Below are 20,037 nucleotides of genomic sequence, written 5' to 3'. Positions count from 1 at the left end.
ATCTCATTATGAATCAGGCAGAGCATGGACTTCAACCTGGTTCTCTCACATCACAGGTTGTTATCCAAACCACCCACCTGTAGTCACACTCTCCTGCTCTGTACCCATCCCAAAGACTTTCCCAATGAAAATATTGTGGAAAGCCCAGGCCAGCACTCTAAGACCACCCAGGTATAGTATCTCTTTCTCTCACACGCTCTCCTCTCTCTTGTTTTCATTTTCACAGATGTGGAATGAAAACCGATTTCAAAAGTTGCTGGGAAATAGAATTGTCATCTGGTGGTCAACTCAAATAATAGGTGCCATACATACGCAAGTTCTCTGTTTCAAAGAGCTTAAACATGTTTCAGTACGCCTCTGCGGCTAATCCTAACGCTGTATTATATCAGATGTTCCTCTGTGTAGAATCTGAGCATCTCATTATAATTGTACTTGCAGGTACAGATTTGAATATTTTCTGCCTTATCACACACAGAACTAACTGTCAAAGAACTCATGGTAATATACATCATAAGAACTGTATAAAATGCATTAAAATAAAAGCCAAATCAAAGTCTGACAAATATAATGAATCAAACAGGTCCCAGTATAGGAAAAGAAAAAGTGAAATACTATAGAGCCAAGAACGGTCAAAGTAAGAATAACCTCTACAATAAACAGTTGGTTTTTTTAACTACAGCGAGAGAAATGTAATAAGACAAATTCCTGGGGAGAAGCAAGTGAGCTTATTGTAGGAGCCATAATGGCAACAGCCAAACTGTGCACTTGCTTGAAACATGGTAGCAGGATCTGAAAACATTGATAGTATCTGAACACGGATACCCTTTATGTCCAAGTCTCAAAGAGAGGGGTCTTAAATAAAGTGAAGTTCCATACCCTTGTCCCATCATTTCCTTCCATTTTCTTTGACAGTTTGTTTTGTTAGAGCATTAAGATTTTTCTTAAATCTCATGTTCAGTTTCCTTTTACTTTTGATGTTTGGAATGCAATTTCTGCCCTAACTTTTGCTATTTGCTTTAATTAATTTTAGCTGTTGCATTTTACTTCATTGAGAAGACCTAAATACTCCTTTCCCCTACTTTAAAACTGTTTTCTGTGCCTCTCTGTGTTCAGCAAGCAGCATCTTTACTCCTTCCTTCTACTCCACACCCTCACTCAAAAGACTAACCGTGCCACAACTACAGTTTCTACCACACAAGTAGATTGAAATCAGAGGCACTGCGTCGGGGGGAGGGGGGGCGCTTTACAGGGTCACGTGCCCCCCCAGAGTTGCTGCTTGATTTATACTGAGCATGCGCACATGGACTGAGCATGCTCAGTAACATCTGTTGAATCTGCCACCCTCATTCTGCCTGCCCCTCCCCCTCCCCCCCCCACTGTCAGCAGGTACTGGTCATCTCTGATGAAACTGCCATTCTCTCCTCGACATGTAATTCTTCTGCATCCATCACAAGTGATGGGTTTGTTTTTTTTGTGAAATGCAGAAGAATCACATTAATCAGTCTTTATCGGGCCTGTAATTTTTTGTACTAACTGATACTAAGCAGAATTTTACAATTTCCAAAAGCTTTTGGAAGCATTTCAATATAAAAGCATGAAAATAACTTTCAAAAGTGACTTAGAAGTGGATGAATTTGTTTTTTTTTTAAAGAATTTTTTTTTTATCTTTGGTTGAAACAAGTGATTTAAGAACTTGCAGGTCTGACATCTCCTGCATGTGATTGCATGTTCCACTTACAAGTGGATCTTAAAATAGTATCACTTGTAGTCAAGTTCTAAGATGTCTTAGGGGGAAATCAAACTGAGTGTTTATTAGTTTTTGACAGGAGCAGCGATAAAGCTACGCAGATGTAATTTTTAAAGTAGATATATACATGGTTGCACAACATGGGGTCTTAAACAGATGAGTTTCCAGATTTAGATCACCCCAGCTGTAGGAGCAGTTCCGTGATTAGTATGATTGCTCCAGTTTTTTTAATTTAAATATTTAGTCAGTCAGTGATATACAAATGGTTTCCAGTCCATTTACTAAGGGATGATTGTGGCCCCATTCCCTAAACGGACATACAGGGGAGTAAGGCCCCCTGATGATCCTTGCATGGCCTTCATTCTGGCTGCAGGTGGAGGAGGGAGAGTAGGGGTTGAAGAGCTAGCATTCTACCTAACCCACTAAGCAGATAGGTAGAAGGGGGTAGAGAGGGGCTGGTTTTGGACAGAGCACTGGTTTTACTCGAGATGGGTTGGCCTACAAACCTGAGCCAGTACAAGGAGGGAAGTAGGCTGCACTCAGTAATTACAGCAAGTTACTTCATCCGCCCAGGAGCAGGGGGGTAATAGGGAATGTTACAACTAACAATTTCCTGCTCAGTGTTACATCTAACATGGGGGAATTCAATGTTAGACTTCAACTTGGCAGACAAAAAAGGAACTGCACACAGAACTAAAAATTAATGATAGGTTAGGTACAAGTGATCAAAAATGGGAATGATAAATGGGAATTATATAAAAACACTTTACTAAATGCCCACCAAAGCCACAATCCCATAATTGAGTAACACAAATTGTCAGGTTTAGAGGACAAGTGAAGGCAACTATTAAAAAAAAAAGGCAAATGGAAGAAAGGGGATAGAAAAATAAGGAAAGCAAAGGAATATAAGGAGAAATCTATGGCCAGCAGAGTTAAGGACAATAAGGAGTTTTTACAGTTATTAGGAACAGAAAGAATCCTAACAATGGTCTTGGCCCATTACTAGATGGAAATGGTAAAATTCTCAATAATGCAGAAAAGGCAGATAAAAATACAACTACATCCGTAGTTTTTTTCCAAATACAGAATAGAAATATTTATTATAACATTCTTTTCATTCCACTAGTATCTAAGAAGGATGTTAAACAGCAGCTACTTGGGTTAGACATATTTGAATCAGCAGGTCTGGAGAACTTACATCCAAGAGTTTTAAAAGAGCTGGCTGGATCAGTAACGTTGATTTTCAATAAGTTTTGGAACACCAGAGAAGTTGTGGAAGAAAAGAAAGCTAATGTTCTGTCAGTATTTACAAAAGGTAAATATGATGTCCCACCTAATTTATAGGCCTGTCAGTCTGACATTGATACTGGGCAAGATAATGGAGCAGCAGATACGACATCAATTAATAAAGATTTAAAGGAGGCTAATATAATACATGCCAATCAACATGGGTTTCTGGAAAATAGATCCTGCCAAACTAACTTGATATCTCTCTTTTTCTAATGAGATAAAGATACTAGTATTAATGTAATATATTTAGACTTCTGTAAGGCATTTGACTTGCACAACATTTTGATTAAAAAACTAGAAAGATGTAAAATTAAGATGGCACATATTAATTGATCAATAAATGGTTTGACAAAGTTCCTCCTCTGCCATGGTGGGTCCTGCGCTTTTTGGCTGATTTGTTCACCTCAGAGGTTCACGGCAGCTCTCAGTTAGGCCGCTTCTGCTAGAGGCTCAAACCTGCCGTACGCTCGGCTAACCTCATCACTGGCCAGCATGGGGGAAAATGGAGAACAATCTCCACAGCCTGTTGTCCCACCTAATAGGTCGGGGACAGGCCAGATCCCTTTCCAAATTAGACCTTACCTTCTGGTGTTGCTCACAGACCAGGTCAACTCCTCCTGTGTCCAATCAGGAGTTGGGGGAATGGGGGAAACCCGGGCCCACGCTCTACACTGGGTTCCAGCCCAGGGCCCTGTGGATAGCAGCTGTCTACATCTCCTGTATCAGCCGCATTACAGCTACAACTCCCTGGGCTACTTCCCCATGGCCTCCTCCCAACACCTTCTTTATCCTCACTGCAGGATCTTCCTCCTGAAGACTGATCACGCTTGTACTCCTCAGTCCTCCAGCAGATGCCTTCTCACTCCCTGCTTCTTGCATGCCCTCCACTAACGGTTGGTCCTTTTTAAACCAGGTGTCCTGATTAGTCTGCCTGCCATAATTGATTCTAGTATGTTCTTAATTGGCTCCAGGTGTCTTAATTAGCTTGCCTGTCTTAATTGGTTCTAGCAGGTTCCTGATTGCTCTAGTGCAGCCCCTACTCTGGTCACTCAGGGAACAGAAAACTATTGATCCAGTGGCCAGTATATTTGCCTTCTACCAGACTCCTGTACCCCACTGGTCTGGGTCTGTCAAATATCCTTCCCCCTTGCTCAACACCAAGGGGTTGGACAGTTTGGGACACCAGACAGTGCACACCTGACAAGTCATCGGCATTGCTGTGACGGCTCCCTGCTCTGTGTTGCACACGGAACTGGAAAGGTTGGAGGGATAAGAACCACCTGGTCACCCTTGCGTTCTTCTCCTTGTTCTGCTGCATCCATTGAAGAGGGGCATGGTCGGTCATGAGGACAAATCTATGCCCAAGCAGGTAGTAGCGCAATGTTTCCATCGCCCATTTTACGGTGAGGCACTCTCTTTCCACCACTGCATATTTTTATTCCCTCGGAAGGAGTTTCCCCCCCATTTGTGATAGAACGGTCCCCAACCCTACTTCCGATGCATCTGTCTGCAGGATAAATTCCTTGGTGAAATCTGGGGCTATCAGTATAGGGTTACTGCAGAGGGCAGCCTGTAGGTCTGTGAACGCTCTCTCTGCTGCATCAGACCATCTCACCAGATCAGGTCCACAGGCCTTCACTAGGTCTGCCAGGGGACTTGCCCTTGTGGCAAAGTGGGGGATAAATAGTCTGTAATACCCCACCACACCTTGGAATGCCCGGACTTGTTTCTTGCGACTTGGTTGGGGCCAATTTTGGATGGCATCTAACTTATTCAGTTGGGGTTTTACCAGACCTTTTCCCACAATGTAGCCAAGATATTTGGCCTCCGTAAACCCTACAGTGCACTTGGCAGGGTTTGCTGTAAGGCCAGCTCCCCTGAAGGTATCGAGGACTACCTTCTCCTTCTATGGTTAGGTTCCCAGTCTGGGGTATGGATGACCACATCGTCCAGGTAGGCAGCAGCATAATTGTTATGGGGGCGTAATAGCTTGTCCATGAGATGCTGGAAGGTAGCTGGGGCCCCATGTAGTCCAAAAGGGAGGACGGTATATTGGAAATGACCCTCTGGTGTAGAGAATGCAGTCTTTTCCTTTGCATCTTCAGCAAAGGGAGTTTGCCAGTACCCCTTTATCAAGTCTAGGTTAGTCAAGTACCAGGCATTGCCCAGACAGTCCACTAGCTCATCTATGCAAGTTATGGGGTACATGTCAAACTGGGATACCTCATTTAGTTGCCAGAAGTCATTGCAAAATCTTGTGGTGCCATCAGGTTTGGGCACCAGCACAATTGGGCTGGACCACGGACTGTGGGATTCTTTGATCCCCAACTCCAGCATTTTTTTTTTTACTTCCACTTTTATTTCCTCCCTTTTGGCCGCTGGCATCTGGTAGGGCCTCATTGTTACTCTGGCCCCAGGGTTCGTGACGATGTGGTGATATGTCTCAGTGGTTCGACCCAGTTTTGTCGAGAACACATCTTCGTTCCGGAAGATCGTCTCAGACACTTCATTTTTCTAGTCTGGCGTTAAATTGGGAGACACTGTCACCTGTTCGGAAGGTTTGTTTTCCTGCGGTAGGTCTTTTCGAACAGCTGCGCATGGCTTTTGTGCATGCCAGGGTTTCAGAAGGTTGATGTGATATATTTGCTCTTGTTTCCAACGTCCCGGTTGTCACACCTTGTAATTTACCTCCCTACGGGTTCAACTATTTCATAGGGTCCTTGCCACTGGGCCAAAAGTTTACTCTCTGTTGTGGGTACCAACACCATGACTCGGTCTCTGGGCTGGAACTGCTGAACTTTGGCCTGGCAATTGTACTGAGCTCGTTCGGCCTCTTGGGCCTTCTCTAGGTGTTCCTGCACAATGGGAGTGACCCGCGCTATCTGGTCCCTCATTTGTAACATGTGCTCGATTACATTCTTCCCCTCATTGGGCTCCTCCTCCCCAATTTCCTTAGCTATGTCCAAGATGCCCCAGAGGTGGCACCCATATAATAGCTCAAAGGGAGAAAACCCAGTTAAGGCCTGAGGTACCTCCTGGATGGCAAAAATAAGGTATGGTAGTAGGGTGTCCCAATCCTTCCCGTCTCAACTTACCACCTTCCTTATCACAGCCTTCAGGATTCAGTTGAACCTTTCTACCAGCACATCGGTCTGTGGATGATAGACCGAAGTCCTCAGGTATATATGTGGAGTAGGACACATAGGTCCCTCATTAGTTTTGACATAAATGGGGTTCCTTGGTCCGTCAGTATCTCCTTTGGTAGCCCCACACAGGCAAAGAACCCCACTAGCTCTTTGGCTATTGTTTTAGAAGCTGTGTTCCACAGGGGGATGGCTTCTGGATACCGTGTAGCATAGTCCAGAATGACATGTATATATTGGTGGCCCCAGATAGTCTTCTCTAGGGGTTCCACTAGGTCCATGGCTATTTGCTCAAACGGGACCTCTGTGATGGGAAGAGGTATCAAAGGTGTCCTCAAGTGGGGATGGGGACGGTGCAGCTGACACTCTGGGCAGGAAGCGCAGTATCTCCGCACTTCTTCGTGCATCCCGGGCCAGAAGAACCTTCGTAGGATCCTTGCCAGGGTCTTCCCTACCCCTAAATGCCCCCCCAAAAGATGACTATGCGCGGGGCTTAATACAGCCATCTGGTGTTTGTGAGGCAGTCGGAGCTGCTTTACCTTCTGTCCCTGTCCTGGTGCAACCCGGTACAGGAGATCCTTCTTTATGATTTCCCTTCCATGGGGTCCCTGTGTTTTCCCTTCCACAGGGACCCCATCTATTTCTGTTACCTCCTTCCTAATGTTGTCATACCTTGGATCTTTGGCTTGGTCCCATCCGAAATTTTTCCTCCTGGGGCTGGTCTGCCCAAGTTCTAGGGGACTGGTCTGTATTGCTTCTGCTGGTTCGGAGGCATTAGGGTCTGGCTCAGGTGCTTTTCCCTCCTTGGCAGCCTCCTTTTCAGCTGCCCGGTTCCACCTACTTACAAGGGTGACCCTCTGGCTTTGGGTCAGTATTCGGGTTCTCAAGGCCTTAGCTGCCCTTCTTTCCCTTTTTCTCTTTCTGCCCCGCCTGGGAGTGGAGAAAAAAATCTGGGGAAATTTCAGAGAAAATTGGGGGTTGACATTCTACCGTGGACGCCTCACTAGCTTCAGGGTCCTCCCCTTTCTCTAATTCACCTACTGGCAGTAAATCATCCAATCCTGGGAAGTCCCTCCCTATGAGCACCAGGTAAGGGAGTTTAGGCACTACACCGGCTGCTACCTCTGTAGCAGTTCCCCTGGATTTCAATTTTTGGTGGGGATGGTGGGGTAATAACTAACTGTCCCATGGACGCATGTCACCCCTGTAGTAACTGACTGTTTCATGAGCTTTCCTGAGATGAGCGTGATGGTGCTCCCTGAATCTATCAGTGCTGTGATCTCTACTCCATTTAACCTCCAGTGGCCTGATATATTTGTGTGGAGTTAGTGCAACCCCCACAATGTGAATTAGGGAGCATGGGTTTTCCCAGTTGCCTAGGTTACGTTGCACAGACTCCTCAGCATTGGGGCACTGTGCAGCTATGTGTCCCCACTCCCCGCAGGCGTAACATCTGTATGGGGCCCTAGGCTTTCCTCGGCCTCTTGGTTTGGGCAGTCTAACATCACAATCCTCTTCACCCTCAGTGCTCTGACTTTTAGTGGCCTCTGGTGGGCCTTCAGACCCTTTCTTTTTCCACCTGGGCCTTCCTGGGGGCTCAGTTGCCTGAGCTCTGGGGGTTGGTGCCACTAGTTTAATCTGGGGTGCCTCTTCCTTAACTGGTCGGGTCAGTTCCCTTGCCGTCCTACACCTCTCTACCAGGGCGGCGACCTCGTTGTAGGTGGAGGGGTCATTCTGGCTTATCTGGGTGCAAAGGTCTGGCGGTAGTCCTCACATGTACCGGTCGATGACCAGAACCTCTAGTATCTCTTCTGGATTCTGAGACTCTGTTTGTAACCGCTTTCGTGCGAGATGGATGAGGTCATATAATTGGGACCACGGGGTTTTGTTTTCCTGGTACCTCGACTCGTGATACCTTTGGGCCCTCACTGCAGTCATTACCCCAGATCTGGCCAGGATCTCTGTGTTCAGCTGGGGTTAGTCTGCCACAGCCTTTTCAGACATATCATAATACGCCTTCTGGGCCGCCCCACACAGGAATGGAGCGAGGATGCCAGATCTTGGGGCAAAGCCTCCTGTAGGGCTGTCCTCTCAAAGGCTAGGAGGTATGCTTCTACATCATCCTCCTGCATCATTTTCTGCAGCCAATTGCTGGCCCGTATGACCCATGTCCGATCATGGCTGTGGTTCAGCTCTGTAAAGGCCTTCACTTGATTTACCAGTTCCCACAATATAGCACTGTCTTGAGCGGCCTGGTCCTTCAACAGGTGATTGGTCTCTTGCTGCAGCCGCCCTGCCTCCTGTTGGGCGCCTGCCTGGACATGGGTAGCCTCCTGCAGAGCAGCTGTGGCTTGTATCAGTGCCTGCACTACGTCCTCCACTGTGGTGAAGAAAAATAATAAACCCTCTTTAAACAAACAAACCAAACACCTCCTTCTTCCACCACACTGTGCACCCAAACCCAAGCCTGCCACCAGTGTGACAAAGTTCCTCCTCTGCCTTGATGTGTCCTTTGCTTTTTGGCAGATTTGTTCACCTCAGAGGTTCATGGCAGCCCTCAGTTTGGCCAGTTCTGCTAGAGGCTCAAACCTGCCATTCGCTCAGCTAACCTCATCACTGGCTAGCATGGGGGAAATGAAGAACAAGCTCCGCAGTCTCTGTTGTCCCACCTAGTGGGTCGGGGACAGGCCAGATCCCTTTCTAAATTAGACCTTCCCTTCTGGTGTTGCTCACAGACCAGGTCAACTCCTCCTGTGTCCAATCAGGAGTTGGGGGGAACCAGGGCCTGCCCTCTACACCGGGTTCCAGCCCAGGGTCTTGTGGATAGCAGCTGTCTACATCACCTCTATCAGCTGCATGACAGCTACAGCTACAACTCCCTGGGCTACTTTCCCATGGCCTCCCCCCAGCACCTTCTTTATCCTCACCACAGGATCTTCCTCCTGAAGCCTGATCACGCTTGTACTCCTCAGTCCTCCAGCAGCATGCCTTCTTACTCCCTGCTCCTTGCATGCCCTCCACTAACTGATGGGAGGTCCTTTTTAAACCAGGTGTCCTGATTAGTCTGCCTGCCATAATTGATTCTAGTATGTTCTTAGTTGGCTCCAGGTGTCTTAATTAGCTTGCCTGTCTTAACTGATTCTAGCAGGTTCCTGATTGCTCTAGTGCAGCCCCTGCTCTGGTCACTCAGGGAACAGAAAACTATTCATCCAATGGCCAATATATTTGCCTTCTGCCTGACTCCTGTACCCCACTGGTCTGGGTCTGTCACACTGGTTAACTGATAGGTCTCAAAATATAACTGAACAAGAAAATGCCATTGAGCAGCTGTTTCTGGTGAGGTCCTGCAGGGATCGGTTCTTGGCCCTGCGCTATTTAAGATTTTTATCAATGACCTGGAAGTAAACAAAATAATCACTGATAAAGTTTGAAGATGACACAAAATAGGGGGAATGATAAATAATGAAGAATACAGGTCACTGTTATAGAGCGATCTGGAATACTTGGAAAACTTGGCGGAAGCAAACAATATGTATTTTAATGTGGCTAAATGAATACATCTAGAAACAAAAAATGTAGGCCATACTTACTGGATGGGGGCGCAGAGGGAGACACTCTATCCTGGGAAACAGGGACTCTGAAAAGGATTTGGTGGTTGAGGTGGATAATCAGCAGAATAGGAGCTCCAGAGTGACACTGTGGCCAAAACAGCTAATTCAAAACCCTGGATAAATAAACAGGGGAATCTTGAGTAGGAGTAGAGAGGTTATTTTACCTTTGTGTTTGGCACTGAAGTGACTGCTGCTGGGCTACCATTATCCACAATTCAGGAAGGGTGTTCATAAATTAGAGAGGGTTCAGAGAAGCCACAAGAATGATTGAAAGGTTAGTAAACATGCCTTATTGTGATTGAGCTCTTTGAGTCTCTATTTAGCTTAACAAAAAGAAGGTTAAAGGGTGACTTGATTACAGACTATAAGTACCCACACTGGAAACAAATGGGTGATAACAGTCTTCAGTCTAACAGAGAAAAGTATAACAGCATCCAGTGGCTTGAAGCTGAAGCTAGACAAATTCAGACTGGAAATATAAGTTATAAATTTTTAACAGTGAGGGTAATTAACCATTGGAACAATATACGAAGAGTCACGATGGATTTTCCATCACTGGCAATTTTAAAATCAAGATTGGCTGTTTTTCTAAAAGATTCTGTAGGAATAATTTTTGGGAAGTTATATGGCCTGTGGTATACAGGTGGTCAGACCAGATGATCATAATTGTCCCTTCTGGGAATCTATGCATCTATGAATAGGGAAGGAATTGTGACTCTGACCCCATTATTAAATGGCAGCATGCCAAACTGCGGTAAGCCAGGTTTAAATTGATAAAGGCGTGTCCACACAGTTGCCCCTATTTAACTAAATCAGTGTAACATCAGGCTTTAAGACATATGGTCTTGATCGCACTGGAGTTGAGGGTATCCAGCACCTTGCAGGAGTTCTCAGAATCGAGCACTACCCCTCAACTCAGACTCCCTCCCAATCCCTGGTGCATCTCTGCCTTCTCACTGGTGATTTTTTTTGCTACACAGAGTCTTAGGAACTATTATGAACTATACCTTCTGGAGGTTCTTGCAGGTAGCAGATCAGCTTAGTATTTTACAGCTTGCCCAAGTTTGCAAATGGAACTGAAGTATTTCTGTGTTGTACGTGTCTGACGCTAGTTTACACGCTTATCTAGACAAGGAAAGAAGTTAAACGCTGTGGAAGTTCCAAGATGACCACAGATTTCACACTTGCACTACCTCTTTTTCTGCAGCTAAATTTAGACTTTTCAACAGAAACACAGATTTCTATATTTCTCACATAAAAATAAGTGTCCAAGCACTTCTGCATATTGAATATTTTAACTGATTTTAGAATGAGCAGGAAATCCTCCTTCTAGTGATGAACAGAAAAGGAAATATGAAACTGGTAGAATGAAATTACTTTTATTATTCTACCAGGAGTGCATCTTTGTCTCCCTTTTAGTACAAACAAACACTGCTCTCTTTCTAAAAATATGATTAGTTTTAATTAAAATGTCCTGCTTCTAAAAAATATCAAGTTTTGCAGTAATTTGGGACAAATTCTGAGGACTCTAAACATGAAAGCAGAGATACTAAATATTTGTGCTCCTAAAACCACCCAGGATTTTCTCCCATGATCCCATTTCCCAGAATCATTTGCAATATGTCAGTCAAGATTTCTAAAAGTGCTATAATACATAACATGCTAGATATTTTAAGCTCATTGTGCCATGCATCGCTCAAGTAGGTACAGACATGCAGGGAGCCAAATTCAGCATTCATTTACAGTTCTGGAAATCCAGAGTAATCCCATTACAGCCAATGGAATTACTCTGAATGTGAAGCTTTGTAGCTGTGTGCAGAACTGGTCCTCTGCATTTAATGTTGATATTTTATTTACAGTATATGGGGAAAAGAGTATAAATTATGCGGCAGATTGTGATCACACAGAAAGGGACTCCTCAGTCCTTGCTCTTCCTTCTCTTGTCCCAAATTTAACCAAAAAGGAGGCAGAGAGAAGGTAAGGCAGCGGTCCCATGTGTCCTCCACATTGGCGTGCACAGTGAGACCAATGTACCGGGGGGGGCAATTTTCATCATCCCCGTGTACACTGAACAGTCTTAGGAGTAACTGCAGCTGAGGCACAATCACTGTTGAGGCTCCCTGAGGTGTGGTGCACCTCCTTGACATTCCCCTTCCCCATACAGAAGGCTTTGTCCAAATGGCACAGATTCACCCTGTATATTTTGGTTGAAAATATTTTGCACATTCGCCAATCTGGTACATCCAATTATCTCAGTTCTCTTTGGAAGTTTATCTTTGAAACCAGGTGGGGTAGGTTAGGAACATCCTATTACAAATCATTTCAAGTTATAACATTTTTGCACCTGCCCTATCCACCCAGAAAACAGTTTCATAACTCATCTTGGAGTTGCAGCCCCAAGTCTGAGAACAGCTGCACTGTTTTTTTTTTGTTTTTTTTAAACACCTGGCCCCTCCTAAACATCAACTGCACTTACACATTTCGCAGTTATTTAGATTCCTCCTCTTGCAGATTTACCAGTTGTCATTAGCAATAATTTTCACACAGGTTTGCTTCCAGCCCTTAAATTTAGACAAGGATAATGACTGAACAAATGGAATATTGTGATGTACATTTATAACTTTCTTCTATCTTTTCACTATAATCTGATGGATTTAGGGCTTTCAGAGGTCCATTTTCATATAAAATCCAATATTGTATTTCTTATTAAACATCACTAGGAATTAATGACCCTTTCAGATTTAGGGGATTGGTAATACTGGAATATGGTCTGTCTTTTCATATCTAGCTCTCTACTTTGATTTGAGCCAATGTTGGTATGGGTACAGTGTCATTGTCATCTGCTGCCTTTTGGTGACCTATAAGAAATAAACTGGGGGTGTCAGTCCCTTTTCTAGTGAACTATTGACATTTTATATAATTTATAATAAGAGATGTCCATAGAGTTACCTTGTGTTCAATATCTATGTACATGGATAGGTATTTGCGGGATTTTGTTTCTGGGCCTCTGTAAGGTCTTTAAAGTGACTGCTAGTATTATAATGTGGCTTCCCATAATTTTTGTTCTTATCTCTTTATGTTAGAAGTGATGTTGATCTTATGGCTGAGTTCATTGATGAGGGATACTGCAGTTGCCCTGTTACATTGAATTGGGCATACAGAAATTAGACAAAAACTCAGATTAAAATTTAACAACAAAGCAATTTTAGTATAAATTAAATCAGGTAAGTGGGTAGTAATTAGGATTCAGAATACCTAATACTGCATTATGTGGGCAAATTTCTCTTAAAATAATTTGAGTCGAAGTCTGATGAGACTTTCAAATATACTTTTCCTAAGTAATTTGGAATTTATTTCCTCCGTACACCTTGTTAATAGTAAGGTGTGGAATTCCTGGGACAAAACTATTTTTATGTTTTAATAAATAACAAAATGTCACCTTGATGGGAAATAGTCTACGTTATTTCCTTTGTTATTTCTGGGATCTTTTTATTCTAATGACCGAAGACTCTTGTGCTGGTAGATGCAGAAGAGGAAAGGGTCAGCTTTTTCTGCCTTTTCCTTGACATATTAGGTGTTTAAATCTTCTGTAGGCATATTCCGGTTAAAACTCAACTGATCTTCACTGGTCCTTTTGATGACTGGCATGAACATTTCCACAGTATACTATGCTGCAGTTTTACCTCTCTCTCTGAAAATAAGCTGTATATAAAGGTCAAAATATTTGAATAGCTTATCATTATCGCAGTTCCTCCCAGGTGGAAGTAAAATGCCTAATTCATCTGATAAAACAGTCTCCCAAATTTACATGAGAAAAGCACTTTTTTTTTTAAAAAAGGAAGATGATAAGGCTGTCCCACCCAGCCCCAAACCTGCTCAGCATCAAGTAACGATAAGACATGCTGCTTACTGTCACCTTGTCTCCATTAAAAATATTATGAACTTTTTTTTTACTATCCTACATTTTTGCATGTCAGGCTTCTATGTTAGAGTTCTATTGTTTCTCTTGGATTTCTGATTGTAGTTTGAAAACTACTGCTGGTACTCTTTGATTTGGTGGCAATGTGACCCGTGTCAGTGCTTATCTGATGAATTGCATGCTTTGAATGTTTCTTTTCTAAGCTGCCATGCTAATACTTTTCTCAATTTTCTCCCCTCATGTCAGAATAATTATATTTAAGTCTCAGGGCAATCTTCTGTGCTCGGTATGTGTTCAAAAGATTTATTTGCATTTCTATCCTGAATAAATTAAAATGATTTTGTTGGAAATAGCTTCATAGGAATTGAGTTTCCATATCTTTCAATTCCTGTTCAGGTTTTCTAATCTGGTGGAAATGTTAACAATTTAGAGGAAAAAGAAATGCAAATACCTTGTAGGCATTCATTCAGCAAGTCCCGGGGGTGCTCAGAGAGATAAGATTACTTATTAATTTCCAAGAATTTACTAATATTGCTAATCCCAGTTTCAAATTCTGGATTTTACTTCGCTATTTTATTTCACCTTCATTGATAGGAAATGGGGATTTTTAAAAATCCTAGCGTGTAGTAACACGATTAATTGTATTGATCAGATACTGTGTAACAATACGCTGAGTGTAGCAAACTTGTTAAAATACTTTAACTTTCCAGAAATTAGACAAGAAATTCTAGTGTGTGATGTGCAAATATACAAGTAAAATGAGTAGGCTCACCTTTTACATATAATTTCCAAATACTGTATTATACTGAATATCTTGCAAGGTTGATTACTTGCAACTGCTAGTGAGATTTTTCCTCTCCCATGGCAGGCCTTAAGTATCCATCTTTTCCATAAGCATTTGAATATATACAAGTACTGTATAGTTATTCATATTTCCTTGCATTTCAAACTAGATGACTTCCAAATTTTCCAGAATAGAGTCAATATTGATGGTATTATAAATAGGAAATTTTTCATAGTTGACTAATCTTTTGGTTTAACTGCTAGTTTAAAACACACATGCGCGCGCACACACACCCCCACCATGTTTTCAATATCAGTAAGATTTTAGGATTGCAACAGTTTTCTCAGTTCAGAACCCTCTGATATGCACTATTGTACATGGTATTGTCTCCTTCTTTCTGATTCTCTTTTCTATCCTACTTCATAATTAGCACACCATTCTGAAATCATTTTTGAAACTAGTTTATTTTTAGTGCAGATGCAAACAGGGCTGCAATGTTGGTAGAAGTTGCATGTCTGATAAATGGACTATAATGATGATGTTGTTTGTTACTACAAGCACTTATTTGTTGCCCATTACCATGGTATCCTTAAATGTAAAGACAATCCAGCAATATCCTTGAACTTGAATTAATATACTAAAATATGACCTAGTTTATGAAATTAAATGCTCATACATAATATGCTTTTTATATACAGATTTGCAGTCCGATGACACTAGAAATGCTTACAATAGTATGCTTCAATCATTTAAACTTTCAGTGTCATACTACAAATGTAGGATCACTGAGCAAGGTTCCTTTGAGGGTGGCTATATTTATTTTCTTAAATAGTTTTTGTTAATATATATGTAAAATATTGTAATGTGTCATATTCAGATTTAAAAAAATGGGATAACATATATAACTACAAAGGTTAAGTCCAGGTCATATCCCTATATCACATACATAGTTAATTAGCTAATACAATAAAGATTCTTGTCTAAAAAGAGAGATGTTTTATTTTTATAGCACAGTGGGTCAAATGGTAAACTACGTTTGATGAAAACTGACAAGTTGTCTTGTTAGGATCCACAAAAGTTGGCCTGGTGGCTTTCACTTTGTGTAGTGCCACCTGAATACAATTATAAAATCAAAGGCATTCCAGTGAAGGATGGACAACAAATTCAGTGGGGGCAAGGAACAAGGGGAATTCAGACACATCTTTCTTACACTGAACAATGATTAAAACATTAACATATAAGTAGTCCTCCACTTCTGAGAATTCCAAGAAGCAGGATTGGCTGGCTTTCCGGACCTCTACCACTACAGTTTTAGCCAAATTAATGTCCCAGAAGACAAGAGTCAGATTATTAGCTGGTATGAATCAGCATAGCAACACTGTCTGCAACAGAGCTATGCTGATTTACACCAGCTGAGAACTTGGCGCTAAGAATTTTTCTTTCTGGATAACCCAGGATTTTTCAGGGAATAATATAGCTGTTTGCACTTCTGGATGTTCACATGCCAATTTCCGAGGTGCACGCTCTTTCGGATATGCTTCTGTGATGGTGCTCAGGTAAGGGAAAAACAGTAACTTGAACTTTATAAATGGCTATTCCTAAGGTGCTTCCAGAATTTGTTCCCTGCCACTTGTGTTGGACAAGGTTGCAGTAAGAGTGCTGCTGCTATTGTTCTCTTGTTTTGTTTTTGAGTGTAGGGATTTTATAATTCCTCTCCACAGTACAGTGTGCAATTTTAGGAGTTGGAATGGAGTTTTCTATGGCATGGACTCAAGATCAACATCATGTAGAATTCCCAGGATATGGCTGTCTTGAACCTTGACTTGGTTCTCAGATGCTTTCAGTTTTAATTAGCAAATTGTTATTTTTAATAAGTAATCTTGCAAGTTTGTTTCTTTAAGATCAGATTCTATATGGCCTATTCTCCGCTAATTTCTGGAAACACTTGAATATAAGGCTATCAGCATGCCAGAACTTGACCCCCTTTCTCCTCTACGGAAGAAACAGAGTTTTAGCATCTATATGAAGAACTAAAATAGCTTGTTTAAAAGATCTTTCAGAGATCCTTTCTCTTCAGCCAGTATTTCAGAGGGGCAAGATGCTGCTGGTGAACTTTAATGTGGCCTAGTCTTTCTGTTGGTTTCATTGTGCTTTGGATCAGGCCCACAGAACTCCAGAGTAGAATTTGACTAGTTAGAAAAAGGCTACGATTTAGCTAATTAAACAATCACCAGCCCTGGGAAACCTAGATCAAGTGCAGCAGAGATTCAGATGAGCAGTTTGATAAAACTGCACCTCCAGCTCAGTATCTTTGCTCTTGCACTAAATTGTATTTGCGGTTCTAATATCTTTGAACAGTCGGGTGTAAATAATCTAATCGTTAATTGTTTGCATCCTCCAGAACTATTAGGGAGATGAGGGACCGTCTCCTGAGGCAGATTACTGGCTTCTGTGTAGCTCACATTCATCACAGTGTGCACTCAGTCTTGCAGGTGCTAATAAATTACAGATCACTGGATTTTTCTCTTTGCTAGGCTCGCAGACATACAGGGTAGTGTAAAAGGAAGAGATCTTAGAGGGAATCACACGAGAATACAGAAAATGCTATATCAGCATCTACTCATATGGTTAAAGAGATGCTTGTACCTTAAATTTAGGAGTTTACCTTTTTATTCTCTGGATGTGTCAAACCATTTCATTATTGAAACAGCACCCTCTGGAGTAAAACCCTGAAGAGACTCCCTCTTGCCTCCTTTTCTAAGCATGTAGATTCAATTAATTTTGTGTGCTAAAATCAGAGAGGCAGAGTCCACTTTTGGTTATACCTGGGCAGTAACATTTAAGTTTATATGTAATTTAGGACAGAATTTGGTCCAGAAGAAAGTTTTTTTTTTTTGTAAACAGAAAGAACGGTTGGTAAAGTAGGTATAGAAATAAAAATGAAGGACCGTAATAAACCACGTGTAAGTGAAAGTTACAAGAATGATTGTTTTTTCCAAGTTGTTCAGTGTTATTTATTTGTATTATAGTGGTGTCCGTAGGCTACCATAAGGATTGGGGGGGTCCCACAGTACTATATGCTGAACAAACACATAGTATAAAACAATCCCTACCCTGAACAGCAATTTGTAAGGCATGCAGAGTTTGATTTTCAGAGCTGCTGAATGTCCACAACTCCATTGAATTTAATGTGAGCTGAAGCTCTGAAAAGCAGTTTGGTTTTGCACAGTTTTATCCTGATGTACTGAACTCTGGTTAATGAAAACTCATGATTAATCGAAGGTTGGTTCTGTCTCCAAGGTACACACTTCAAACCCTGTTCCTGTGGATCTTACTGTTCTTCACAGGAGCAGAGCTACAGAGAAAGAAAGTCATCCATCTTCCACATGGCCAACTTGCTCAGCATAACCTGTATGCATAACAGTGTAAAATCAGAGCTCAGCTGTATTCAGTAAATTACTTGAGTCAAAATTCTTCACTAAGCATTACCAGATATTTCTAGCTCTTAAACTATTTCTAGGCCTAAATAATAAAGGCTTGATTCTGTAATCCTTACTCACATTGTGTAGAATTTGTGAACGGTCCCCTCGAACTAATAAGGTTTTTTTTGTACGAGTATGAATTACTCTATGTAAGGATTGCACGATATGGCCCAAAGTAACTATGTAAATAAAGAAGTGCATAGTTGGTAAGAAATGTGTAAATATTCCTGTATTTGCTATTTAGAATATTTTAGAAGAGAAAAGAAGAAAAATATTATTGTACAGGATGGTACTTGTAGATAATCTGTGTTTCCATGCATTTCTTTATCAGTATATATCTACTGATCTAAATCAATCTAAATCAGTACATGATCTAAATCAGTCATGATAGTTGTAAGTGGCACTATGCAGGATGTCTGTCAGTCTGAGTTCACAACTCCTATTTATTTCAATGAGATTTTCACATGCAGGCCATTTTTATCAAAAGAGACTCATGTTGAGAACCTGAACGGAAGACAAGTTAGTATCTCCTGTAAAGAACAGTGGAAATATATAGCTACTACTGCTTCTATAAGATGTGTAGGGCAGTCTTAAACAAAAAAAAATAGCATCACAAAAGAAGAATGCTATCAGGCTGCAAATATTTATTTTGTGAGATTTGGGGAGCTCAACATACACCTTGGCTTTCTTTTTGGCATTGCCATAGTGTTATATGTCACACCATGATACTTGTGAATGAGTAAATAAAATGTTTCATTGACTGTGAAGGTTGCTGTTCAAAGTTTCTGTGGATCCTAAACCTCGGAGAGCGTGTATGTTTGTTAAAGTAGCACTAGCTGACTTCTTGGTGTTCAAATGCTGTATGGTCACTGAATTAAATTTGAAGTATTTTTAAAATAATTCAAGTTGCTCCAGCTAAATGCATGACAGAAAAATCAACTGGGGAACACAGATTTAGAAAAATGTTTGTCAGAACTTTACACTAACAATTTTGTTAGGAGATCTAACTCTTTCTTAGCACTCTTTTAAATTGCTTCTTAGGGCAGGATAATATTGTTATTGGGAACGCTACCATCCTATGTCCAGAAAACATTATGCATTGCAATAAAAGGTAGCCAGATGAGTGGTTTTGATGTTGGATTTGTTTTCACCCAAGAATTTCCATTAGGGGGAAAATGCACATAAAACTCACATTTTGCATAAGCTCTTCTGAGGACTGACAAAGAAATCAGTTCTTGATTCTTTCTTAGTTCAAGTAATGGTGGAGGGTGTACCGGAAACAAGCCTCCTTAAATTAATCTTCTTGTAAGTAAAGTTGGTATAAAGTAATATGGAAACTAGCCAAAAACCCAATAAGTTTATCTGAAGTAACACTTGCAGCTTTGTGGAAGTATGTGGCTGAGTGATGATATAAAAATAGCAAGTTATTTTGAGGAAGAACTTATGTTCTGTAATAATGAGAAACTGGTATACAGATAAAATAAATTGCTTATCTAAATATATATTTCTGATGAGAAGGATCAGTAGCTTAGTGTTCTAAGTTCTGTGCTAGAAGCAGTCATTAAATGTTGTCTCAGCTTAAAAAATGGGGGGATTTAAAGATGCACTATCATTGTAAGATATTGCGTTGCTTTAGAGATACATACTTGATAGCCTGCCATTGCATTAAAATGAATGGCTCTCTCCTTAGATTTGGCAATACAGTGGTAATTGCATAGTTTTCATTTACAGAACTGTACAAAAGTTGCTTTGTGGAACACTCTATTTGCCTCATGTTCAGATCATGTCATCAAATGCAACTGTGCATCTCTTATGCCTAGGGTTGCCAACCCTCCAGGATTAGCCTGGAGTCTCCAGGAATTAACGATTAATCTTTAATTAAAGATTATGTCATGTGATGAAATCTCCAGGAATACAGCCAACCAAAATTGGCAACCCTACTTGTGTTCCAGTTCAAGAAAGCACTTAAGCATGTGTTTAATATGCTTTCCTGAACAGGGTTAGATTATAGCATCCTATTGAAATAGAGGGGATTTAGGAATGGCTTAAGTGCTTTTCTGA

At 41.5% G+C, this 20,037-nt stretch overlaps 1 protein-coding gene and 1 long non-coding RNA gene across 5 annotated transcripts in view; both read left to right on the top strand.

The window, feature by feature from the left end:
- HDAC9 (histone deacetylase 9) overlaps positions 1 to 20,037 on the top strand; it is a 686,372-nt gene that overhangs the window by 88,191 nt on the left and 578,144 nt on the right. The window lies entirely within an intron of this gene.
- On the top strand, positions 47 to 19,055 carry LOC122464712. Its single transcript, XR_006289004.1, has 3 exons — positions 47 to 56; positions 10,551 to 10,554; positions 17,795 to 19,055. It is a non-coding gene; the product is annotated as an uncharacterized LOC122464712 (long non-coding RNA).

This window comes from Chelonia mydas, chromosome 2 (genome assembly GCF_015237465.2).
Source record: "Chelonia mydas isolate rCheMyd1 chromosome 2, rCheMyd1.pri.v2, whole genome shotgun sequence".
Classification (NCBI taxonomy): domain Eukaryota; kingdom Metazoa; phylum Chordata; order Testudines; family Cheloniidae; genus Chelonia; species Chelonia mydas.
The sequence above is the reverse complement of the archived record's forward strand: the minus strand, read 5'-3'. Positions and strand labels throughout refer to the sequence as shown.